General features: G+C 36.5%; 1 protein-coding gene and 1 pseudogene across 5 annotated transcripts in view; one reads left to right on the plus strand and one right to left on the minus strand.

Moving 5' to 3' along the window:
- The window catches only part of LOC141441970 (uncharacterized), a 25,638-nt pseudogene extending 25,317 nt beyond the window's left edge, over nucleotides 1–321 (minus strand).
- Neto (Neuropilin and tolloid-like) overlaps nucleotides 1–25,419 on the plus strand; it is a 341,810-nt gene that overhangs the window by 71,075 nt on the left and 245,316 nt on the right. Inside the window, exon 1 of one of the 5 annotated variants that reach the window (XM_074106550.1) lies at nucleotides 24,741–24,760. The exons of the other annotated variants lie outside the window; for them this stretch is intronic. The gene's annotated coding sequence lies outside the window, so the exon portion shown is untranslated. Of the gene's footprint in view, nucleotides 1–24,740; nucleotides 24,761–25,419 lie in introns of those variants that run through there. 5 annotated transcript variants of the gene reach the window in all.

Genomic DNA, 25,419 nt, shown 5'->3' on the forward strand with positions numbered 1-25,419 from the left:
GGTATTGTTTTAGTTGGTTTACGAACATAGAGAGTCAAAATATAAATTAAGATTATTCAGATTTACGTACATTGACGTAATTCCGTCCTCATCCGGTGTCTTGTTGTTCTTGAGATGTTTCAGGGCCATTCTTATATCGTACAGGTTGATGTCCGGGATATCCTCGGTATAGTGTCGGGTCAGTTTGGCTCTTGGGTCTAGAGTCGCCGCACTGGAAACAGGCTTAGTGACCGACTCGTAGAGCCGTCCATGGAACTCCTCGATTTCTACTTCCGCTTTAGTCGATGCTACACTGCCATCATCCCTCTTCAGCTTTGTCATTTGGCTTTACCCAATGGACATATCTCTTGCAAACACTTTGGATCCTTTATTCCGCTCTATCGTATCTTTAACACGAGCGGTATTAAAGGTACTGTAGGAATTAGGCTGTATACCGCTGGCAGGTGGTAAAACTGACCACTTGGCAGGTTTAGATTGACTATCGTGATTGATTGAATATCGTGTCGCAGGGAATTCGAAATTCGTATTTAAGCTGTCTATGTGACTCAGCATCATCGGGAGACTGCAGGCGAAGCAGTTTGATAATACATTAAAAACTGAAAACGATGCCACCTATTGAGGTTAAAAAAAGCCATATCTGTTCGCTGTTTGATGTGTGATGCCTAACTCGACAAATTAACAGTTACGATCGCGAGTCTCGTATTCAAAGATGTCAAGTTTGCCAGACTAAAGTGTTTAGTTATTTAACGTAAGTACGACATGTTTTCCCTAGGGGTTTTGAGGTAGTGCAAGGTACTATTAGCATAAGAGCTTGTCAAGTTAATGGGGTGTTGACTTTCGTGTCTCGTCGCCGACACGTAAGCTTCGTATACGTTTGTATCATCTTTGTAGTCTAAGAAATGTTAATGTAAATATTTAGATTATAATACGGAATATTTGGGCAGAATGTCCGCATTAAACTACCGTTTAACACAAACATAATAATAAGAATGGTTTTTTTTTCAATTTGTTAACATAATTAAGTATATTATATTTTAACGTCTGAAAAACAATACAATACAAATAAAATACAAAGACTCTTTATTGTACATCAGACATAGTAAGCGATACAGAAAACAGATACACATAGAGAAAAAAATACAAGGTGAGCAATAGGCGGTCTTATCGCTTAAGAGCGATCTCTTCCAGGCAACCTTCTTTACAGAAAGAAGAAAGGACTAGTTTACAACAAAGGTCAAACCGAATTGTGTAAAAAAAAACTTGAAGATATGGACGTTTAAATTGTCACATGCTACGACGAACATAGAAAGTACATAGCAAATTTTATTTCTCTAGAAAGAAATTGAATGCAAACTTTATTCCCATTTACTTGTGCACTCAAGTGTAATTACCGTGTCACTAGTGGGAAAAAAGTGGCACGGTAATCAGACTGCTGCATAGATAAATATGAATGGCCGATCTCGATTCCGTGGCTATATCGAAAAAAAATGAACCGTCTTCAAAAACCTTGTATAATATTATATATCGAATTGAGAACCTCCACCGTTTTTGAAGTCGGTTGAAAAGTAGCCTATATGTTATTCTTAAGAGCGACACATGCACATGCACATCATCATCATCATCATCCCAGCCTATATACGTCCACTGCTGGGCACAGGCCTCCTCTCAGAACAAGAGGGCTTGGGCCATAGTTCCTACGCGGGCCCAGTGCAGATTGGGAAACTTCACACACACCATTGAAATTGCTTCGCAGGTTTGTGCAGGTTTCCTCACGATGATTTCCTTCACCGCAAAGCTCGTGGTAAATTTCAAATGTAATCCGCACATGAATTTTGAAAAAACTCAGAGGTGCGAGCCGGGATTTGAACCCACGACCCTCTGTTTGAGAGGCGATTGGTCAAACCACTAGGCCACCACGGCTTTTTTTTTCTGCTATATTTACTACCATTTCATTAACAATTCAACTCCTAAGTATGAACCCTTTAGCAAAACAAGGACATTGCGGTTGATATATTATTTCGCAGAATTAAAACGTTCCTTCGTAGCCATTTTTCTTAGGGCCTATTATTCAACGACCATTTTTCACCGTGCTAAGAGCCGACGCGTCGACTTTTTTCGAATTATTCACACGTTTTTTATAACGCCATGTGCGCTTAAATGTATGTTAATGTTGTTAATGGTTTAGGCGATGTTATATCTAAACATCTTGGTATGGCGAGAAATTATTGGGTTGCGGATGACCAGGAGCTGATGCCAAAAGGGACTTTTTTAATAATGCAGAAGCATTTAGCTGATTGATGGTTAAAGCGGGGGTCTTGCGTGATAGTTGTGGTATAAATTTGTTATATGCTTTTGCGGTGGACAATAACAGTTATCCAAGAATGCTATGGTTATGACACTGACACTGAGTTTTTTCAGAGAGCACCCTGTACTACATACGAAGGTTTAATGCGCAAACACAGCTGATAGGTACTGTGACCCCGTGTCTCTCTCATGCTTTACGTACCACTACTCCCACGGCTGGTCTCAAGCCTCTTCATAAAATGCTTAAAGGTGTGGGAAGTTTGGTAGCAACAAAAAAATATTGTAATTCTTTGACAATAGACCTCTGTAAAGTAACGACAGAATAAAAAAGGTTAAAGATAACCTAACCTAGCCTAACCAACTTAAAAAAGTTGAAAAACTCCCGACATTATCATTTCAAAGTACAATATCTCAAACATTTTTGAACCGATTTTATTAATACATAGCTAACAACCACCACAAGGAAACTCGCTTTCACATTGTAAAAACCGCATCGAAATCGATCCATCTTGAGGGCTACGATTTCATAGACAGGCAGAACAACATTGGCGTCAAACTTATAACACCCCACTTTTTGCGTCGGGGGTTAAAAAATAGGACACTCAGCAGCTCAAAAAGAAAATAATAGGAACTCTTAAGGTGATCTATGCACATCTCACTGTCACACAGCAAGTAAAGCTGCAAAGCTGATTTAAGCTTACACTTCAGCCGCAAAAGCTATGCACAAAGCCAGAGCTCTGTTTATCCTCCGTAACTCCATTAGCTCCGTAATCTTAGATAAAACATAACTAAGACTGTAGTTAATCCACTAACTGTTTAGTTGCTCGTTCGAAAACTGACTTAGTAGCAGTTAGAACGTTTAGTCGAGCCAAACTTGACAGCTAGTTACCCTGGCTTTACTTTGTGCATCTCAAGTGAGAAATAACATTCCCGTGGAAATATTAGCTTTTACCATACTGCTCGTAACTTATAACTTTCGCATTTATGATTCCTCTGTCAGTTTCAGTTTGGGCAAAAATGCTTTTTTATGTTTGTCCAGCTATCTGTTCTGTAAAGGAAGCATTTCTTTTTTTCATAAAACTGACTGTAAATTAACCCTTAAAACTGATTTTCGAGAAATGTTGTATGATTTCAATAATTATGTGTTTTTTGTTGATTACATTTTTCGGAAATATTTTAAATTAATGGAACCATGGGCATTTTATGCATCAGTACTTTGTTTTTTAAAATCCTTTTATCCTTTTATCTTCATTTCTTCTGTGGATGTCGTAAGAGGCGACTGAGGATATAGGTTAAGGTGTACCGTAGGCGACAGGCTAGCGACCTGTCACTATTGTACCTTTGTTGTCAAACTTAAAACCTAAAATTGCTAAAAGTGGCTCCGAAGCGGTAATGTTTCGTGTACTCTGCCTACCCCATTTAGGAATACAGGCGTACCCCATTTAGGGATACGAGTGTAGGGTTTACTGACTAAGCAAAGCTTATGAATATTTTTGTAAATAATTACATAATTAATTAGCTACTTTAAAGTGAAATAAAAAACTTGAAATAAAAAAGCTTTTGGGATGTGTTTTGAGGTTTTCACTTACGTAATGAACTTGTATTGAATTTGAACTTGAATTTTGAAAACCCTGGGATGACCGTAAAAGTAACTTTGGAGTTGAAATAAAAAATACAAAAAGACTCCAAATTGCCAACCATAAAACCCTGGAATTTAATTTCAACTGCCAAATCTATAATGATTTAAGCTGGTAAAGACTAGTCTTATTACGTAGATTTTTACCAAGATAGTGTATAAACTGTTTTCAATATTCTATTCCTACTTGAGATGTCACGTATTTATGTTATTTTCTACCTATGTTTATAAGAAAACAGTGGAAACAGAAAAAAGATCTGGGTTGGTTTTAGTTCCACCCATCTGTTACAGACAAACTCATTCCTCTTAATTTAGGTCTTAACTATATATTTTCTAGTCTGCCATTTTCTCGTTTCTAACTCACTGCGTCTTTGTTATACTAAGTTAGTTAGAAAGAGAAGCAAATAACGACAAATTGGTTAGTGGTTCTTCTAGTAGCATTTCGTGAACTTGGTACAAATTAACTTTTTTCATTAATGTAGCTAATCAATATAATTACATACAAGATACGAGCACAATATTGTGGTACAGTTTGCGGAAATCAAGGAATACATGGTGTATAAACGTTTTTACAAGCTTTTCTTTAGCTTGCCCTGTTTGTTTATTTGTTTGGGTCAAATCTTGGTAGCTAAATTTGACACACTCCCAGTGGTCCGATCGACTTGAAATTTGGCATAACTATGTAAATTTGGTGAAAATACAATAATCTGGTAGTGACATCTTGGTGGTCCTGCCAGGATCGTCTCCGCACGAGGGACCTCCTCAATGGTTAATAGTACCGACATGAAAGGTACGGATATGTAGTTTAGATGACAATGCAAATACAGTCAACAAAAAGTACAGTCAGCAAAAAAGCTTCTATTAAAAATGAATTATTTAACAAAAACTTATTTACCCAGTAGAAATAATGTTTATTCCATGTGCATAATAATATACAAGGTGTTAATTAAATAACTGAAAACCAGAAAGTAGTTTGCTCAGAATCGAGAGTAGAATCCATTACACATGTTTTAAATCAGGTTGTGTATGTATTTTTTAGGCAGTTGTCTCACCGCCAGCGAGGAAAAAATTGGCTATCGACTATTTTCTCGCTCAAGAAACAAACAAAAGATATAAGATCCTGTGTGAGTAAAAGAGACACATATATTAATAGTTGATCGCTGGTTGTTCACACTGTCGGCGAGAACTCGCTCTTACATCTTTTGTCGCAGCGACAAGAGCTATAAAACTCGCTGAGCTATAGATACACGCTCAGCGATGTCAGCTTGGCGGCCGCCCCGCACGAGCGAGTCAAGTGGAGCGAGTAATCGCCCGTCGCACTCGAACACTCGCTTACAGCCAGCGACAGAACTACACTCGCTTCTCGCTGCTCACCCACTCGTTTCTAGTTACTCGCTCTACTCGCTTCTCGCTCATCGTCGGCGGTGGGACAAGTACCTAAATCCCTTTTTTATTGTGCCACTCTAAAAGTTACGGCTGCAACAGGCGCCAATTAAATATTTTAGCGAGGTTGCATACTATTTCGATATTGAATACTGGCCGGTTTGCTGTCACTGTGTGGTTTCCTTCTAAAAACGTCAAAACGCAACTGACAAATACAAATAATGAGTGTAGAGCGTGTAGGTAATACATATCATTGTGTATTATTAACTTAGAAAAACACACGAATATCTTTTAAAATAATGAAGGTACTTATAGTACATTGTGTCTTAAGGGCGGTAAATAAGGAATTACGAACGAGAGTCTATTGGAAGCCCGAAGTCGAAGACTGAGGGCTTTAATGAGTATTCGTAATCCTAGTACCGCCCGTGCGACATACAATGTTTTTCATCACATTTGAGAGTAAAATTTAATATTTCTAAAAGAAAAAATATAATTGTTCCAAATATTGGCGATACCTTAGGCTGCGCTCTTGGCAGCGCCGCCCTCCCCCTCCCTCAGCATGTGCCTGAGCCGCGTGTGCATGTGGTCCTGCAGCAGCGCGCGCAGCAGCATCAGTACGGGGACTGACTTATTTACCGACCACGGGTTTCATGACAAACACATTAAGGTCGAGGGCTTTATTTGGGGGGTTGCAACCAAGGTAGCCTGCATGTTACGACACTGTTTACGTGCAAGTGTGATGAAAAAATTAATGCAATCAACTAACTTAAAATGAAAAAATATTTTTAGGGTGTCTGAGGTTTTCAGTTATTTAATTGACACCTTGTATTGTATTGTAAAACTCTTTATTGTACATAACACACATGAAAATAACATAACACAGGATAATAAGATGTACAAAGGCGAACTTATCCCTTAAAGGATCTCTTCTTTTTTTTTCTTCTCTTCTTCTTCTTTTTTCTTCTCTTCTCTTCTTCCTTGTATTTGTGCTACTAATGTCATGAACTCAAACACATTTGCCAAAGAAATCATAGTAAGGAAAAACTTAAAAAAAACTTTGTTTTACGTGGAAACACTATGAAGTATTCAGTTTCTTTGACTGTAAATTTTTTATAGCTTTTAAATTTGTATGGAACCGTTAGTGAGCGGAAACGGAGTCGCATTTGACCGGTTTTTTCCAATTTCCCAGCTAGAGCTTAACTATAAACCGATTACCTCAGTCATTCAGCACACCCCGTTTGAAGCACAGCTTTGGCTCCGCGTGGCAGCTCACTGAGGTGATAAATGGCTATTTTTAGGGTTTCATTGTACAGTCAATTTGATTGTTAAGCGACTATGGAACCTTATCGCAATGACGTGTTTGGGACGCATTGATCATAATATTGTTGTACAGATCTGTTCACTCACGAAAGCTCCGCTGCAGTAAACAGGCAACCTTACCCTTTATATAGAGAGACTGCAAAGTTTTCAGAATTCTTTTGCAGGTGGTAGGACCTTGTGCAAGGTCCGCCCGGATTGCTACCACCATCTTGCTCGCTAATCCTGCCGTGAAGCAGCAGTGCGTGGCGGGGAGAGTAAGACAGCCGGGGAAATAACTGGCACTCCCATCTTAGGCCTCTAGGTTGGCAACGCATGTGCGCATGTGTTTATGGGCGGTGGTGATCTCTTACCATCAGGAGACCCACTTGCTCGTTTGCCATCCAGTCAAATAAAAAAAAAGATAGGAAGTTCGAATTTTTCACTACGTAGTAGGTATATAGGGCCTGTTCTTCGAGCGTATAGCCCGCCCTGTATCACGTCAACGAGCGATATCGGTGACTTTGGTTCAACGAATTTACGTACCTGTACCTAGTACCTAGTTTTTTTTATTCAACTGGATGGCAAACGAGCAAGTGGGTCTCCTGATGATAAGAGATCACCACCGCCCATAGACACCTGCAACACCAGGGGGATTGCAGATGCGTTGCCAACCTAGAGGCTTAAGATGGGATACCTCAAGTGCCAGTAATTTCACCGGCTGTCTTACTCTCCACGCCGAAACACAACAGTGCAAGCACTGCTGCTTCACGGCAGGATTAGCGAGCAAGATGGTGGTAGCAATCCGGGCGGACCTTGCACAAGGTCCTACCACCTGCAAAACCTTGTCGTCCTGACGCTTATGTTGATTAATACGAGAGTGAGAGTGACGGTACGATACGAACTTCGATTTTCGAGTTTCGTAGCAGCCTTCAGGATAACCGAAGAGAGAGAAAGGTTTTTGAGTGGCGTGTACAATCAGAAGATGCCGCTTTTGTAGGAATTCCAAGATCTTGTGGACAAACGGTAGATTTCGTTCATTGCTACTATACTTTCGGCTGATGATGTATACGGGACCCACATTCATTTTTTTACTATTTAATAGTATTTGAATGAATGGGTACGCTTGTCGAGCCTGAATGACCGGCCGAGTGTTTTTGTAATAAAATGGGACGTTCAGTTTCAATCTGTCGTGAAACCATTGTGAGTTTGTAACTAACCCCCCCAAATATGACTTTTCTGTCTTCCCTCCAGTAATCTAAACTACCAAGCTCAAGTCAAAAGCTCGAAGCTAACTGTTAATTAATCAAAAGCCCTAAGCTCAAACTTATGACCTACCTATGTGCAGCCTACCTATATAACTAGAGCTTATGAGTCCTACTGAGATGTCTGAAACCTACTATATGATAGCGTGATGATTTGATTTGGCCATGTGATCGTCTAGTGGTTGTCTAGTGCCTAAATAAAATGATTGACCCTTCGTTGTGTCCGTCCTAGGTAACCCATACGGTACTTTTAGTGAAGAAGTAAAGATTGGTTGGTCTGAATTTAAGCTACAACTAATTATCTACCTACCTATAACGCAGCTAAGAACACATTACTAGAAAATAACTAATTTGACTAGGAATATAGAATGGTGTAGTGTGTTATGGAATGCTGTTAGGGGAACAGGGGCAAGTTGTATCCATGACTACTTGAGAGGAACAAGTATAGCTATAAAGTATGACCTTCTGAAATAAAGCGCATTAATAAATGCTTATGGTAGAACATAGTAAAATATCTAAGATTTAAGGAGATTAGCCTAGTGATTATATAGGTCTGTGAAGTTTATTAAAATCATGACTTTTAAAACACTTAGCTATAATAACAAACCAAGATTTCTAAAATGCTAAGAAGGGAAGAACACAGGATTAGTAAAAACACAGTGTAAAATAAAAACAGTAAAATAAGCCAAATGAAAACAGTTTAATAAAACACAAACAAAATGAGAATAAAATAATGTTTCCTTTTGCTATAGTATAATGGGGATATACAGAATACTACCCACACTATAAGGATATTATGTGAGCGATAGGTAGAACAGGAATATGGTACTATAAGTTTTCCATTTTACTTCAGCAATTGGAAATAAGCACACAGAATTAAATGGATTAGTTAAGTAAATAAAGAGCATTCTAGGGCTCAAATGCAGGATAATAAAGTTGTATATAGGTAATATACTTATGTGTCCACCAGGTGATAAAATTCATAAAGTCGGTATATACAAGTCAATTAGAAATAGCATTTGGGTTTCCTTCCTATAATATAATGGTATGGCAAAAGTACTCTTGCTATAAATAGTTTATTTAATTGATAAATTAACCTTAAGAATTTATATGATTTCTATTTAATAATAAAAGCTCACAACAACATTCCAGTGATTAGTTAGTCAATAGTATACAGCAAATTCTCATCCGCCTACCAGTTCTAATTTTTAGCTTTGTTAGTTCCACAATGGTGGAATTCTAGAGTCAAGTGCTAGCTAAAATGTTGTACCTAGGTAAAGTATATAATCACAAGCGATAATGCTTGCCAGTTGTTTGTAGATGAAATGTATTTTCCTTACCTATAATATATTAATGCACTAGGTGTTAGGTTTACTCTTACTATAGCTTGTATTTGTATTGATTGAATACTCATGAAGAATTATAGGATTTATTTGGAAATATTCTACATCACCAATTTCAACGATTAATTATAAGCTTGAGGTTAATGTAGAAAGGGTTAATATATATATTATATGTATAAATTATTGTCCCCCCCTAATTACCTCCCACCTGTTTATAGACCGGGTTATAGATTTCAATTTGGGTATTCTTATCCTATCAAGTAAAGGCAGATTATTTGCTATGCAGGTAAGTAGTATTCATTCACTACCTATGGATTTATCTTAGAGAAATAGAATACCAACCAACTTAATATCTATTGGATGGAGGTAATGGTCTCCCCGTCTGTACAGTCAAACACAATATAAGTTACCCACTTTAAGAATACTGCAATTATTTATATTATTGTTTTGTAAGAATCTGTCGATAGCAGATAGTTTATACATTTACGATTTATTCAGTCTGGCTCTCAGTACATGAATAGCGTTCCCCTGTCAAGAATAGAACTTTGCTACATGCCTAGCTTTGACCAAATATAACACATAAATGTCGAGAATTTTCTTTGGATGGAATTATTAGTAGGTATCCCATAATTGTGTCAACCTCAGACATAGAAACTTTAATAGATTATTTTTCCATTATTTTTCTATTAAGTCCCTAAGCACACATATAATATATGTATATATATATCGCACACAACAGTAAATGAGTAAAGTTAACAAGGGCGTACTTACATGACTCGTTGCACAAGATAAAGAAATACATATCTGACCTCACAGTTCCTGGTTCCTGGGTAATGGTGACCGCGGAGATCCTAGCGGGGGTTTTCGTTAGCACCGCAAGGTATCCAACCCCGAGGCTCAAATCAGACCTCACAGAATAAAGAACTAAGCTGGAAGACTAGCAGCGAAAGAACCGAAACAAAAACGCGTGAGCATTGCCCAGCGACATCAGACTCCCCGCCGGCCTGCCAGCCTATTTACGATCAAAGATTAAAGAGACGGGAGGACTAATAAATAGCAAAAGAACAAACAAAAACGCATGGGTACTCCCCAGCGACATCGGTCTCTCAATACCAATCCGCAAGCTCCATCATAAATTAAATTAAAATTAATAAAAACGCGCAAATCACCCAGCAGCGCAACGACCTTCTCTTCCAAAAATCCAGAACCGAATGCCCCCAGCACCTCCATTTTTTTTTCCCGATCGATAATTGAAGAACCTTCCAGTTTGAATCGAGCCGCGAAAGTCCGAAAGCAATAGAGTTTGTAAGAGTAAGAGCGAGACAGGTATACGACTCTGAATAATGAACGACGAACGAAACTGAAGGTTGATTTTAAACAACATGTAAAAGAGATAAACGATGAGATGAGATAGTCATATTAATTTAAAACACCGAACGATGAATGGAAGCGAAGGTTAGTTCTAAGTTTGAATAATGTATAGAGCTGTGAAAAACGAAGAGCTTTATTGTTTTATCATCAAGTATATTATATCTCATTTAAATCTAAATATTTGTTTGTGGTTATATAAAGTCAAATTTTCTGCTAATGTTTAATATGATTATTTATGTAAGTAAATAAGCGATTAACCGAATAATAAGGACCAGACGTGGTAAACAACAGAGGCTTATTTAATACATTGTGAACTTTGCAGTAGTTATTTAATTTTGTGTTTATTTATTTATTTATTCATATATTTGTGAACGAAGCGGTACAAGATGTCTCTTGTTCCGTTTCAATCACCCCCAAATGTTTTTGTAAGTGGAAACTGTTAAACTGGAAAAAACATTTCAACAACCTTTCACAAATATATGAGTCTTAATTATCACTTTCAATTTATAAGCGCTCTTCCCATGAATGAAAGTTGTGGCGTGGTGAGTATTTATGCCAAAAGGTATTGACCAAAGTAACTAGAGGAATCCTCAGACCTTTCGACAGTTTGATTATGGATCATTCATCACACCACGAGGGAGCGTCGGACAGAGGAACTGGTTGTGAGACAGTCAGCTCTAATAGCACTATATCAGCTCCTCCACCCCAGTCTTGCATCTGCCTGTCGACCGGAAATGGAGCCGCCAATATACCCTCCTCCAAAGCTGGATGGTTGAGCGCGAAGCATCAGTGTACATAAAGTACGGTATCCGTCATCGTGGGTCATAAACATCCGTTAATCAACAGTCTAACCCTAAACATCCCTCCAGCACCATGGACACTAGTCCTTTGGGGAATGTGCAGTGTTGTGGCGATTTAGCATTAGCACCTTAGCATCTGCTTGGGTGGAAATCGTATAGTGATGAATTTTCTGGTGCCAGCGTCAACGCTGATGTCAATTTTGACTTAACCTATCACCTTTTGCACAAGAAAAATCATTGGTTGAGTGCTGTGTCAGGAGTCAAGTGCCAACAAACCATCCTTATCATCCACAGAACTGCCGAGTTGTTATAGCCCCTCATACTAGAGTAGAGTCAAGTCTTAAGTTTTTTTTTGTTAGTCTCGTCCAGTCAAATTGTCAGTAACCAATCACATTCATCCTTCCCCAATCTTCTTTTTCACACGTGCCACAACATCTCAACAATCCCTAAGGATAACTCAGATGTAAGTAATAATTTTCACGTAGAAACATTAAAGTTAATTAGACCCTAAAATTAGTAATTTCTTACTTTCTCCAATCACCTAGTGTCTACCTAACATAATTTTGTATTTTTTTTTTATTCCATAATTATATGTAGTTAGCTGAAATTTTTCCAAGCCTTCAACTTATGTTTGAAATAAAAGAACCGATTTTTTTTTATATATAGTAATAACCGCAACTTAATAAATAAATTTTAGGGACAAGATTTTAAAATACCGAGGAGTCATTACGTTTACTAACGTTTCCAGTACCTATTTACTCTAAGCATGAAGTAGTACAATAAGAATGGTAGGTATATTAAATGCGTTAAATGTCAACTACCTACGTTTCTTTATTTAAAACGCAGTTAAACATTAAACCTGGTTTCATTACTAATCAAGAATAGAACTGGATTAAAAGTGGAATAGTATTAGATATTTTTAAATGAAACTCATTTTGATCTAAAATTATTATAATTAATAATTGCGAAATGATAAGGCAGTAATTAATCAACCGCTTAACTTAACACCATTTACTATACCGTGATCATTTTTACCTATAATGTCACAAAGACATACTTATGACATAAACCGACCTAAAACTAATCAACTATCTACTTGGATTTTGTGCGGCCTACCCGAACTCTCCTAACATAACCATATCGCGAGACGCACAATCATTAAATACTAGGGTAGAAGAAACGCCTCATCATAGCGAAACCCTGCCTATTTTCTGAAACACCGCACTACTACAACAGAACAACTCCTCGCACAAGTCGCGACTTTAAATTAATCAATGATTTAATTAAATACACCTGTAAATGGATAACTCAAATGCCAAACAAACGTAGAGTAGGTAAATAATACCCAGATCTTTAAATATCTACTATATTCATATCCATATCTACATCTAAATATGGGAGCTAACATAAGTTTATCAAAAGCATAAAATCACTATATTTGAAGCAAAATGAATTAATAAATCTACCCACATAGAAACAATTACGTAAGAACCATCGCGAGGAAATCTGCACAGCTATGACATAATTTAGTTTATTCCGATAGCACACGTGTCGAGAGAACGCTTGTGCCCACAATGAGTTGCACAACCGATTCCCAAATCCTTTTGATGATGAAATCCTATTTTAGAATAAATAGCAGTTGGGGATAAGGAAAACATACACTGATGTGAAAACAATAATTAACGGCAATAAATAATCCTAGTAATAGTAACAGTAATAGTGCATTGTTAATTGTAATAAAAGAAATAACATTCCAAACCATATGGGCAGTTGACTCTAATTCTATGTCGCATTTGAAATCCTTATGGTACTTAATTTAAGAAAAGCGGAAACATACTCGTACCTACTTGCACTTATACAACCAGACTCTACGACGTTACCTTAACCATTGGTTACTAATGCTTGAAACTCAACTTTCAACTAAGTAATGCAAAGTCGGCGTCCACCTAATTGTCAGTTAAATCCTTTGTCTAAAATGCTGAACAAATTTTGATGAGTTTTGAAGTAAGATAGAGGAAACGGTAGGAAGATATAAATGCACTGAATAGCTTTAGTGATCGATGGCTAAACTTAATATGGACAGAGGCCCCAGCTACAACAACAACTGAATACCTTCAAAAATAAAATCATATAGGTACCTCATCTCTGGCCTAAATTATTTATACAACCTGCTTATCACTCCTGTTTCTGACTATAAATGTACCTACATTAATTGTCCCTAGGTGTATCTATGAAGCTACCAACGTACGCATATTACTTTTGACTTAACGGTTTTTTTTTTTGTATACCTATACCTTATCCATTATGGAGCTTAATAATAAAATGAAACAAAAATAATTGAATCTGTCTAGTTGCAATTTTACGCGCTAATCTTAAAGTTTTATTTTCAAACATCACCACAAATGATTGACAGACATACAATGCTCATGCTCACGTGTGTGCGTAGTTTCATTAAATTCTAGCTTTGAAATTTGGCAAACAGCTTGTGTAAGTACCAAAGAGGAACTTTACTATAAATAGATATGCTATTGGAAATAAAGATGGAAAATAATCTAGCCTTAGTACTATTATTCTCTTACATTCACGGCATTGAAAATTGATGCCTAAATATATCACGTCCTGCTAACTGTCGGATACTATACCGATGTAATAAAGGAATTAGTATTTATTTAGCCTACAAAAACCGTACTGTTTTCATCAACTTATTTACGTACGTTTTACGCAAGCATTCACGCTTATAAACAAAATATCTACTGCATTCAGAAATTAATCAGACAGAACTTTAAAACGAAGTTACGTTTGGATAAACACTTATTGCTAACTCAAAAATTAATCGTGATGGTACTAGCATTATGAGGCCGCAATTATACTTCGCTATCTTAAATTAAAATCCTAAAATTTCTATTGGTGTTACTCAAAATTAAATCAAATACATAGCTTTTGCATATACATACATACATATTTGTATGTTACCACCGCATTTATCAAACTACTACCCCAGATATTTTCAACCGGTGTGCTGCGGTTGCCGCGAAGTGCATGGTGCATTGAAACCATGTATAGCTACTTTAATGAGAAATAGTATGAAAACAACTGACGCGTCGCGTGTAAGATTAATAAGCCTCTGCTGTCTGTCATGTTATACATAATATGGTTTTACTATACGGAACCCTGTACGCGCCAGTCCGACTCGCCCTTGGCTGTTTTTTTTTTTTATTGGTGTGCCGTAGAATTTTGATGAACAAAAGTGTGTCGTTAAAACCAAAAGGTTGAAAACGCCTGTACTACACAGAGCAAAACGTTTAGCAAATGAAAGTTTGTTTATCATGACTAAACCTGTTTTTTTTTTTCAAGGTCCTATTTGTATAGCAGGCAAAACCAAGCCAAGCACCTAGCTACTAAGATAACGGGATATCCCATTCTAAGTTAAACTAATAAGTTTGTTTTTTTTTTTCTCAGACTGTACCTTCCGCTTACCATACCGTTACGTACGCATTACGCTAAGTACTCGTATTACATTTTTCTATACCAAATTCCAAGTCAATCCGATCACCGGAAGTGGAGCAAACTCAACTTAAGGGACCCGAACCGCACACACATACACACACCTACAGACATACATACATGCGTAATCTACTCTAACTACGCTTGACTGTTTTCTATTCGGAACTGCAAGTAGTGGTAATAAGTACTAAAACTTCAATTACATACCCCACAACTGATTGTCGTGCTACCTACGTAAAATCTTCATTCACATAGTTGCAATAATTGATTTGGTGTTATCAAAATCTACTTAACCTCCGGAGTTTTTTGAAGCAATTCTGTTGAAGACAACTATACTTTATGCCTCTTATTTGCGGCCTAGCAACCGTACTTATACTATTATCTATTCTGTGGTAGCGGGAGATATCTGTTTTACACGATTTGATCTAAATAGGCATCCTAACAAACATGCTTTCTTACCAAATAACCTTTCTTCGTAATATTAGTCCGATACTTGATGAGAGCTACCAACTTTAGTAATTGAGAACATACATACATATGTACTTATAAATTGTCATAAGATCAATTGGAACAACTAAGCGTAAAACAAAAGTAGCAAGAAGTAAGAAACGCAAGTATTGCTTAACTAATAAATACTAGCTATTGCAATGTCCGCGACTCCGCTCGCGCAGAATCAATTCTCCGCCATCCCGCGGGAACCTTTTGGAATAAAAACCCATCCTATGCTATGCCCTTCTACGAGCGTCAAACCATTCACATACTGAATTTCATCCAAAACGGTTCAGCAGTTCAGATATTAAAAAGGTAACAAACAACGACCCAATAGACACACATACTTTCAGACCTTAATATTAGTGGGACGATTCAAACAATTTTGAGTGGTACCTACCTACTTACGTCAGAATCGAGCAATACTTAATAGCAAGTTACCTACCTATCTACTATAGATTAACTGAGGTGTAAACCCAGAACTGAAAGAGCCTAACTATGACCATTGTCCATATCGTCGTCCAGCCATCGCCTAGCAGTTTTTTGAAATAAATAAATATGTAATTAAAGTCATTTAATTTAAATAGTTAAGTACGCGATACCTTTAACTTTGCAAAACTTAGTAACACAACAAAATTTAAAGCTTTTTGTACCTACTGGTGGTTTACACATCACCAAATAATGGATGAACTAACCCGGTGTCAACTAAGGTTGACTAACGCCAATCACCCACGAATACATAACCTTATATAACTATAAAGAAATTATTTAAACACAAAAGCTACTTATATGCCCTAAGTTCTAAACTAATAGTAGTAACTAAAAAGGTCGTAATTATCACAAACTTCACGCATACATAAAATCTTATCGGAACCTCAACGTGATAAAGATGTGGAACCCTATCTCGAGGAACCTTGTCGCGCGGAGCCCTATCTCGAGGCACCCTACTTTGTCGAACGCTATTTGAGAATTCTAAGACGAAGAATCTTATCTCCTCCTAGTAAGTATCATAAGACAAGTAATCCTTATTTCAAGAACCTTACCACTAAGAACCTTATTCTTGGGACCTTAACTCAATGAAATCGGAGAATTCGAGGAACATCGGAAACATCGTAGGCATCCAACACATCCAAGACATCCAGGACCTTTCAAGACCCCAAAGAACCTCAAAGGACCTCAAAGAACTAAAAGGAACTAAAGGCTCGAAAGAACTAAAATAATCCTATTCACAATACCCTAATATCATGAAGTGATAAAAACATCAACTCGTCGATAAAATACTTCGGCGATTCGTAATCCGAGAGACTTGGAACCCTAATTTAAAAATGTTTCAAACAAAACCCGCACTCAAATCGGTCCACCCGTTCAAGAGCCACGGCGCCACAGACAGACAAACAGAAGGACACACAGACATACAAACACACACACAGCGACCAAACCCACAACACTCCTCCCTCTGCGTCGGGGCCAAAAGTACCTACAGCTGAAAAATCCCACTCGCGTACTCAGATAGAACCCTTTCGCCCCATACGCCATGGTGATATTTCATAAACCTGCCAAGGAAATCTCTGCAAACTAATTGAGAAAAGGTTCCTCCTGTGCGCTAATACTATCCTAACAGCGAATTGCCCTGTTAAGTTAATACTGAAATAAAATAGGTAAGTCAAGGTTTAGATTTAAAGTATACACCCCCTCGACTATATAACTTTATAATTATAATAAACTATTACACCCCCCCGACTTTTCAACTTTATAACCTTATAAACTATAATAGAACTGAACTACTAAAACGCACGACTGGGCTTACGTGGAAATCTCGCCAAAGCCCTCCCTGTCCGAGTGGAGGCCTGCGCCCAACAGCGGAACGCATATATGGCTAGTATGATGATGATGACTAATTTTACCGTCTTGTCCTAAGTCAGAGTGAATTAACCTCATACATCACCCTCAGAGCCAATAAAACTGAGTAATAACTAATAACACAACAATACAACAACACAACCTAAATTTACCTACTACTGCCTATCAATTCGATTCAATTGTACCTCTAATCATTTAGAACGTAAAATTAATTATATTTCGAATACACATACCTACAATTCGTACTTGACTGTACTTGATTCCCGGCCTACATGGAACCCTTTCATAATAACTAATTATATTTTTCCGAAGCAATGTGTATCGAATGACGCTAAATATTATTACGACACGGTTCCCACAGAGTACTTTATACATACATACAAACTGAACTGACGGTTTCGTGTCGGTCTATGAACCAAACCGGACTGTACCTACCTAACCTATACCTTTTGTTACGAATTTTTTATACAGATAAACAGATTAATTTTTATTTAGTAAAATAGACATAAACTAAACGTAGCAACCTATGAATTATAATTATTACCTTTTGTACCAAACGCGACACATTCATTATAAAAACTCGGGTTATCCAATATCTCCGAGCAACAAAAAATTTTGTTATCTAAACTAAGTTCGATTTGACTATGATAGACAATAAAAATGTACCTGTATTACATAAATAACACAGAAATTAAATTTCAACTTTTACGCTAAAACCATACAAAATAATGACAGAAAACTTATCCTTTACTACAACTTGGCTGTATGGCCGTATGCCCTTTACTTTTCTGTTTCCTTTCCTAGTCTATGGATTATTAAAAACAAACAACTGTGTCTATACGACGGCGAGCCTACTCCGAATCCGAAACTCGAACATCGAAGCCCGTATAGCACCGTCCTGCTCGCTCCCGCATTAAACACTATAAGCGTCAGAGGAACCGAACGATACGAACCCCGACCCACGAACCTCGCAGTAGCCCTACAGGTTACCTACCTATATTTTCTTTGACTTGACTGACCTAGATTATTGACCTAATTGTTACTTTTAAACGATTCCAAAGAAGACAAGCAATGCAATGTGCAATTCAAGTAATCTAAGTAATATTTAGTGCAAAATAACCTAGCGACTGTTATGTTTACGTCTCAGACGATGCCTACCTACTCCAAGTTAAACACATAAGGTGATAAACTATGTGATAAAAGACTGAATAACGGAGTGCAAAATGTGTAAAATTAGTGTAATAAACTATGAACTATGAGTGAACACCGGACATGCAGTGATTTAAGTGGATAGAATTGGAAAACACAGTGACGGAACTTATTCATTAAGCATATAAAATTGGAAAACACTGTGACGGAACTAAGTCAGTGGACAAAAACCGTAGTATGTGAAAGGGTTTAGTTCTAAGCAATTATGTAAAATTCAAGTAAAAATCTACTTTACGATTGTGTATTATGTTATTTCCCTTATCAATATTAATATACCTGCCCTATAAATTATAATTTCGAACGATAAAACTACAAATAAAACCAAATCTTTACTCTCACTTCCATTCCACGGCAACACTGTGCCCGGCTATTGTTCTACTAGGAAAACAATAGCTGGGCATTCCCTGCCTGTCTAGAAAACCTGCCTGAATATCTGTCTACCTATAAGAGATTGAATAACTTAATAAATTCTAGAAATAAGTTCATAAAAAGTCAAAATAATGATAACCAAATTTTAACAATACACCTAATAGTAACCTACAATAAGACTAAAAGTAAACCTACTGCTAAGTAATTCAACTGATCATAAATCCTGGTCACGGCACCACTGTAACGAACCCCCCCCGATATAAACTTTTTCCTATCCCCATTAATCTAACCTCTACCAGCTCAAAGCTAAACCTACCTAACCTAAAGTTCAACCTCCTGAATCTGAAGCTATGACCTACCTATGTACAGCCTACCTATATAACTAGAGCTTATGAGTCCTATTGAGCTGTTTGAAACCTACTAAATGATAGCGTGAAGATGTGAATTGGCCATGTGATCGTCTAGTGGTTGTCTAGTGCCTAAATAAAATGATTGACCCTTCGTTGTGTCCGTCCTAGGTAACCCATACGGTACTTTTAGTGAAAAGTAAAGATTGGTTGGTCTGAATTTAAGTTACAACTAATTATCTACCTACCTATAACGCAGCTAAGAACACATTACTGGAAAATATCTAATTTGACTAGGAATATAGAATGCTGTAGTGTGTTATGGAATGCTGTTAGGGGAACAGGGGCAAGTTGTATCCATGACTACTTGAGAGGAACAAGTATAGCTATAAAGTATGACATTCTGAAATAAAGCGCATTAATAAATGCTTATGGTAGAACATAGTAAAATATCTAAGATTTAAGGAGATTAACCTAGTGATTATATAGGTCTGTGAAGTTTATTAAAATCATGACTTTTAAAACACTTAGCTATAATAACAAACCAAGATTTCTAAAATGCTAAGAAGGGAAGAACACAGGATTAGTAAAAACACAGTGTAAAATAAAAACAGTAAAATAAGCCAAATGAAAACAGTTTAATAAAACACAAACAAAATGAGAATAAAATAATGTTTCCTTTTGCTATAGTATAATGGGATATACAGAATACTACCCACACTATAAGGATTTTATGTGAGCGATAGGTAGAACAGGAATATGGTATTATAAGTTTTCCATTTTACTTCAGCAATTGGAAATAAGCACACAGAATTAAATGGATTAGTTAAGTAAATAAAGAGCATTCTAGGGCTCAAATGCAGGATAATAAAGTTGTATATAGGTAATATACTTATGTGTCCACCAGGTGATAAAATTCATAAAGTCGGTATATACAAGTCAATTAGAAATAGCATTTGGGTTTCCTTCCTATAATATAATGGTATGGCAAAAGTACTCTTGCTATAAATAGTTTATTTAATTGATAAATTAACCATAAGAATTTATATGATTTCTATTTAATAATAAAAGCTCACAACAACATTCCAGTGATTAGTTAGTCAATAGTATACAGCAAATTCTCATCCGCCTACCAGTTCTAATTTTTAGCTTTGTTAGTTCCACAATGGTGGAATTCTAGACTCAAGTGCAAGCTAAAATGTTGTACCTAGGTAAAGTATATAATCACAAGCGATAATGCTTGCCAGTTGTTTGTAGATGAAATATATTTTCCTTACCTATAATATATTAATGCACTAGGTGTTAGGTTTTACTCTTACTATAGCTTGTATTTGTATTGATTGAATACTCATGAAGAATTATAGGATTTATTTGGAAATATTCTACATCACCAATTTCAACAATTAATTATAAGCTTGAGGTTAATGTAGAAAGGGTTAATATATATATTATATGTATAAATTATTGTCCCCCCTAATTACCTCCCACCTGTTTATAGACCGGGTTATAGATTTCAATTTGGGTATTCTTATCCTATCAAGTAAAGGCAGATTATTTGCTATGCAGGTAAGTAGTATTCATTCACTACCTATGGATTTATCTTAGAGAAATAGAATACCAACCAACTTAATATCTATTGGATGGAGGTAATGGTCTCCCCGTCTGTACAGTCAAACACAATATAAGTTACCCACTTTAAGAATACTGCAATTATTTATATTATTGTTTTGTAAGAATCTGTCGATAGCAGATAGTTTATACATTTACGATTTATTCAGTCTGGCTCTCAGTACATGAATAGCGTTCCCCTGTCAAGAATAGAACTTTGCTACATGCCTAGCTTTGACCAAATATAACACATAAATGTCGAGAATTTTCTTTGGATGGAATTATTAGTAGGTATCCCATAATTGTGTCAACCTCAGACATAGAAACTTTAATAGATTATTTTTCCATTATTTTTCTATTAAGTCCCTAAGCACACATATAATATATATATATATATCGCACACAACAGTAAATGAGTAAAGTTAACAAGGGCGTACTTACATGACTCGTTGCACAAGATAAAGAAATACATATCTGACCTCACAGTTCCTGGTTCCTGGGTAATGGTGACCGCGGAGATTCTAGCGGGGGTTTTCGTTAGCACCGCAAGGTATCCAACCCCGAGGCTCAAATCAGACCTCACAGAATAAAGAACTAAGCTGGAAGACTAGCAGCGAAAGAACCGAAACAAAAACGCGAGAGCATTGCCCAGCGACATCAGACTCCCCGCCGGCCTGCCAGCCTATTTACGATCAAAGATTAAAGAGACGGGAGGACTAATAAATAGCAAAAGAACAAACAAAAACGCATGGGTACTCCCCAGCGACATCGGTCTCTCAATACCAATCCGCAAGCTCCATCATAAAATAAATTAAAATTAATAAAAACGCGCAAATCACCCAGCAGCACAACGACCTTCCCTTCCCAAAATCCCAGAACCGAATGTCCCCAAAACCTCCATTTTTTTTTCCCGATCGATAATTGAAGAACCTTCCAGTTTGAATCGAGCCGCGAAAGTCCGAAAGCAATAGAGTTTGTAAGAGTAAGAGCGAGACAGGTATACGACTCTGAATAATGAACGACGAACGAAACTGAAGGTTGATTTTAAACAACATGTAAAAGAGATAAACGATGAGATGAGATAGTCATATTAATTTAAAACACCGAACGATGAATGGAAGCGAAGGTTAGTTCTAAGTTTGAATAATGTATAGAGCTGTGAAAAACGAAGAGCTTTATTGTTTTATCATCAAGTATATTATATCTCATTTAAATCTAAATATTTGTTTGTGGTTATATAAAGTCAAATTTTCTGCTAATGTTTAATATGATTATTTATGTAAGTAAATAAGCGATTAACCGAATAATAAGGACCAGACGTGGTAAACAACAGAGGCTTATTTAATACATTGTGAACTTTGCAGTAGTTATTTAATTTTGTGTTTATTTATTTATTTATTCATATATTTGTGAACGAAGCGGTACAAGATGTCTCTTGTTCCGTTTCAAGTTGATAACGTAAGTGGTAGGTAAAAGCAGCGCGCAGGTTTCTGATAATCCAACTATTATCCTTGTCTCCTTTCTTGTTAAAAAGAAGAAAACAAGTCTAGTGGGCCAGAACTTTGTTAAGTAGTTCAATAAAAGTTCAACAGTCGGGACCCATTTGAATCGGACGCTCAAAATCTCTTACCCAATGGGTCCCGACTGTTGATCTTTAAGTTAGCTACTCAACAAAGTTCTAAGCCCACTAGATTCGTTTTCATCTTTTTAATATTTTTTTAAGGCAGTCGGTTTTTTAGATTTTTTTATTTTCTGTGAGAACGTGTGGCTTAGATGAATTAAGTGATGCAGAAATGTTAACGCCGCCATGCGCCAGAAATAAAACAGTTGCAATGGAAGTGAGCAGTAATTAGGGAGAGTCATTCACGATGACGCGTGCCGTGGCTCTTATTACAATGTCTTTAATGGCTAATTTTGGCAAAATCACGCGTCTTCGTGGATGGCACTAGGTGTAATTTGCTACCTTTAAAATGAAAAATTCAAAGTCAAAGTCAAAACATCTTTATTCAATTTAGGCTATAACAAGCACTTATGAATGTCAAAAAAAAGTCTACCACCGGTCGGAAAAACCTCTATTGAGAAGAATCCGGCAAGAAACTCAACGAGGTATATTTTTTTAAACAGATTTATTTTTGTTGTCCGTTATGTAAGTATTCATTATTTAGTAATTGTTTAGGTTTGAGCTCATAGAAAAAGTTTAGTATGCAACTATTCATAATCAGTCATTAAGACACTCATGCGTATCTATTATTTCGCCTCATGTCATAATTATGACCCTTATTATGATACAGTTGCATGAAATACTATAGTCATTTAAATTACAACCACTAGATATAAAATTCGACTTCGACGCGGGTATTTTTCAACTTTAATGAAAATTCACGACGTAAGTAATTTTTGCAAAATCCCGGAATTTCAAAACAATTGCTATACTCAATACTTTACTGCTCTTCCACAATTTATGGTTACAGATGTTACAAAAGGATTATGTAGTCGTCATGGACCCTGTTGGGCACAGCAATATTTATACAATAGGGCAACTTTTACATAATTAATAGATTTTATCTTATTGCTATTACAATCAAATTAAATGACCTTTAAGATATTCTTAATCAATTTATATTAATACTAGCTTTTGCCCGCGGCTTCGCCCGCGTGGAATTCGGTTATCGCGCGCTGTTCCCTCGGGTACTGTGCATTTTTCCGGGATAAAAAGTAGCCTATGTCACTCTCTGGTCCTCAAACTATCTCTATGCCGAAAATCACGTCGAGCCGTCGCTCCGTTTTGACGTGAAAGACGGACAAACATACAAACACACGCACTTTCGCATTTATAATATTAAGTATGGATTACATTAGAATTATTTATTAGCATTATACCTATTAGCATTATTATCTATTATCTAAGTATAATTCATTGAGTGGTAGCATTTTTCAATCATGTATTTTTTAAGTTTACTAATAAAAATATTTCATCGTTATTTTCGTTTTGTATAGTGTTTGCCAGGCTAAAGGCTGGTAAAAGGTAGTTATATATATTTTCCAAATAAAAAAACATCCTCGCACGCACACCTGGTTTGAACCAAATGAAATTCTCCTAAATGTAGTTCCTACCCATTCGCTGACTTCCATTTTGTTGACAAATCACATCACCCGTAATGCGTGTAGTAAATTGGAAATACGTTATTTTTTCTTTCGTATGCCATTGTGCTTGTAAAAGCCGCGGATGTTGGGGCAAAATGGCGGTAGCTTTGGAATCATATTTTTGCCAAAAATATCATAGACTTCGGTTAAACACTCATTTTAGCGTCAGTTCAGATCATAATTCTGGTTTTCTGTCACTCACATCAGATTGAAGAATATTATTTAAAACATTTTGATTTTAATCAGTCTGGACCGCCAGGCCGTCAGTCTGAAAGGGTTACACGGTAACTGTCGTCATTCAGACCAGAATGATGATCTGATGTGACGCGAGAATGAGCGTTTAACTCTTTATTGAACATCAACACATTTTTAGGGTATGTATTAATAACCTAAGAATCAATTATACATAAATTATTTAAGTATTGTGTGGTAATATTTTTTTTGTTTCATACAAAAATACCATTCCGTCCAAAGAAATAATAATCATTGAATTGACATTAACTGTTTTTTTTTATTTATTTAATTTAATTTAATCTTATTAACAACGATGCAAATAATCGCTCCTCAAAATATCCGCATCTGATTTTCTAGCACACTGTATAGCGGTTTTTTTAAGGTAAGCAATACACGGCCTTATCGCGTCAGAGCGATCTCTTCCAGGCCTTACTCTTCCAGACCTTACTCTATAACCTTATCCTATTGCTTCTTAATTTAACTTAATTTAATTTTATTCTTAATTATATTTATCTATTAACTGTTTACCTAATTCAATGTTTTTCTTTTTTTCTTTTAGGTAATAACCACGCTGGTAAAGTCATGGCGCGTTACAAAGGTATGGATGAGTTCTTCCGAAGATTATTTGAACTTTTCACTGTTCTATAAATTATGAATTTGGTGATAATGTTGTATAATTTAGGTACAGTCGAGTTCATTAACTTGGGAGCAAAAATTTGATCAAAAAAATCTGAACACGACGCTATTCTTAACGGAATAGAAGCGTGTTGATATTTTTGATAAAATGTTTGCCCAGAAGTTTATGAACTCGAGTGTAGGTACATAATTATTCTTTCCTTAACTTATTCCTTATTGGCCATAAAAAATATGAAATTAACTAACAATAATTAGGCATCTCTCCCGGTTAATTTTTCAACGATTGACAGGACATCAGAAACGAGAGTATTATAGAGACTAGGTATATTGATGACATCTGGCAGCGTGGTGAACGATTGTGATACTGAAGATGAGCTCTGTTTGAGTTCGAAGCGCGTCCGTGTAGTGTGGTGGTGGTGATAGATGGGTTTGTGTGATTTGTGTGTGTTCTTACAGTGTGGAGTTGGAGGAAAAGTGATGTGTTCTGGTTGTCTATGACAGATTGTCATTGAATAAACAGCGTTCCTGATAAATGTGTTTGATCTGATTCCTGGTATTATTCCAAGTATTTCCATATCTATCAAAAAGCATAAAGGTATTTTTTTATAAACGTAGCTGTGA

This window comes from Choristoneura fumiferana, chromosome 24, assembly GCF_025370935.1.
Source record: "Choristoneura fumiferana chromosome 24, NRCan_CFum_1, whole genome shotgun sequence".
NCBI classification, from domain to species: domain Eukaryota; kingdom Metazoa; phylum Arthropoda; class Insecta; order Lepidoptera; family Tortricidae; genus Choristoneura; species Choristoneura fumiferana.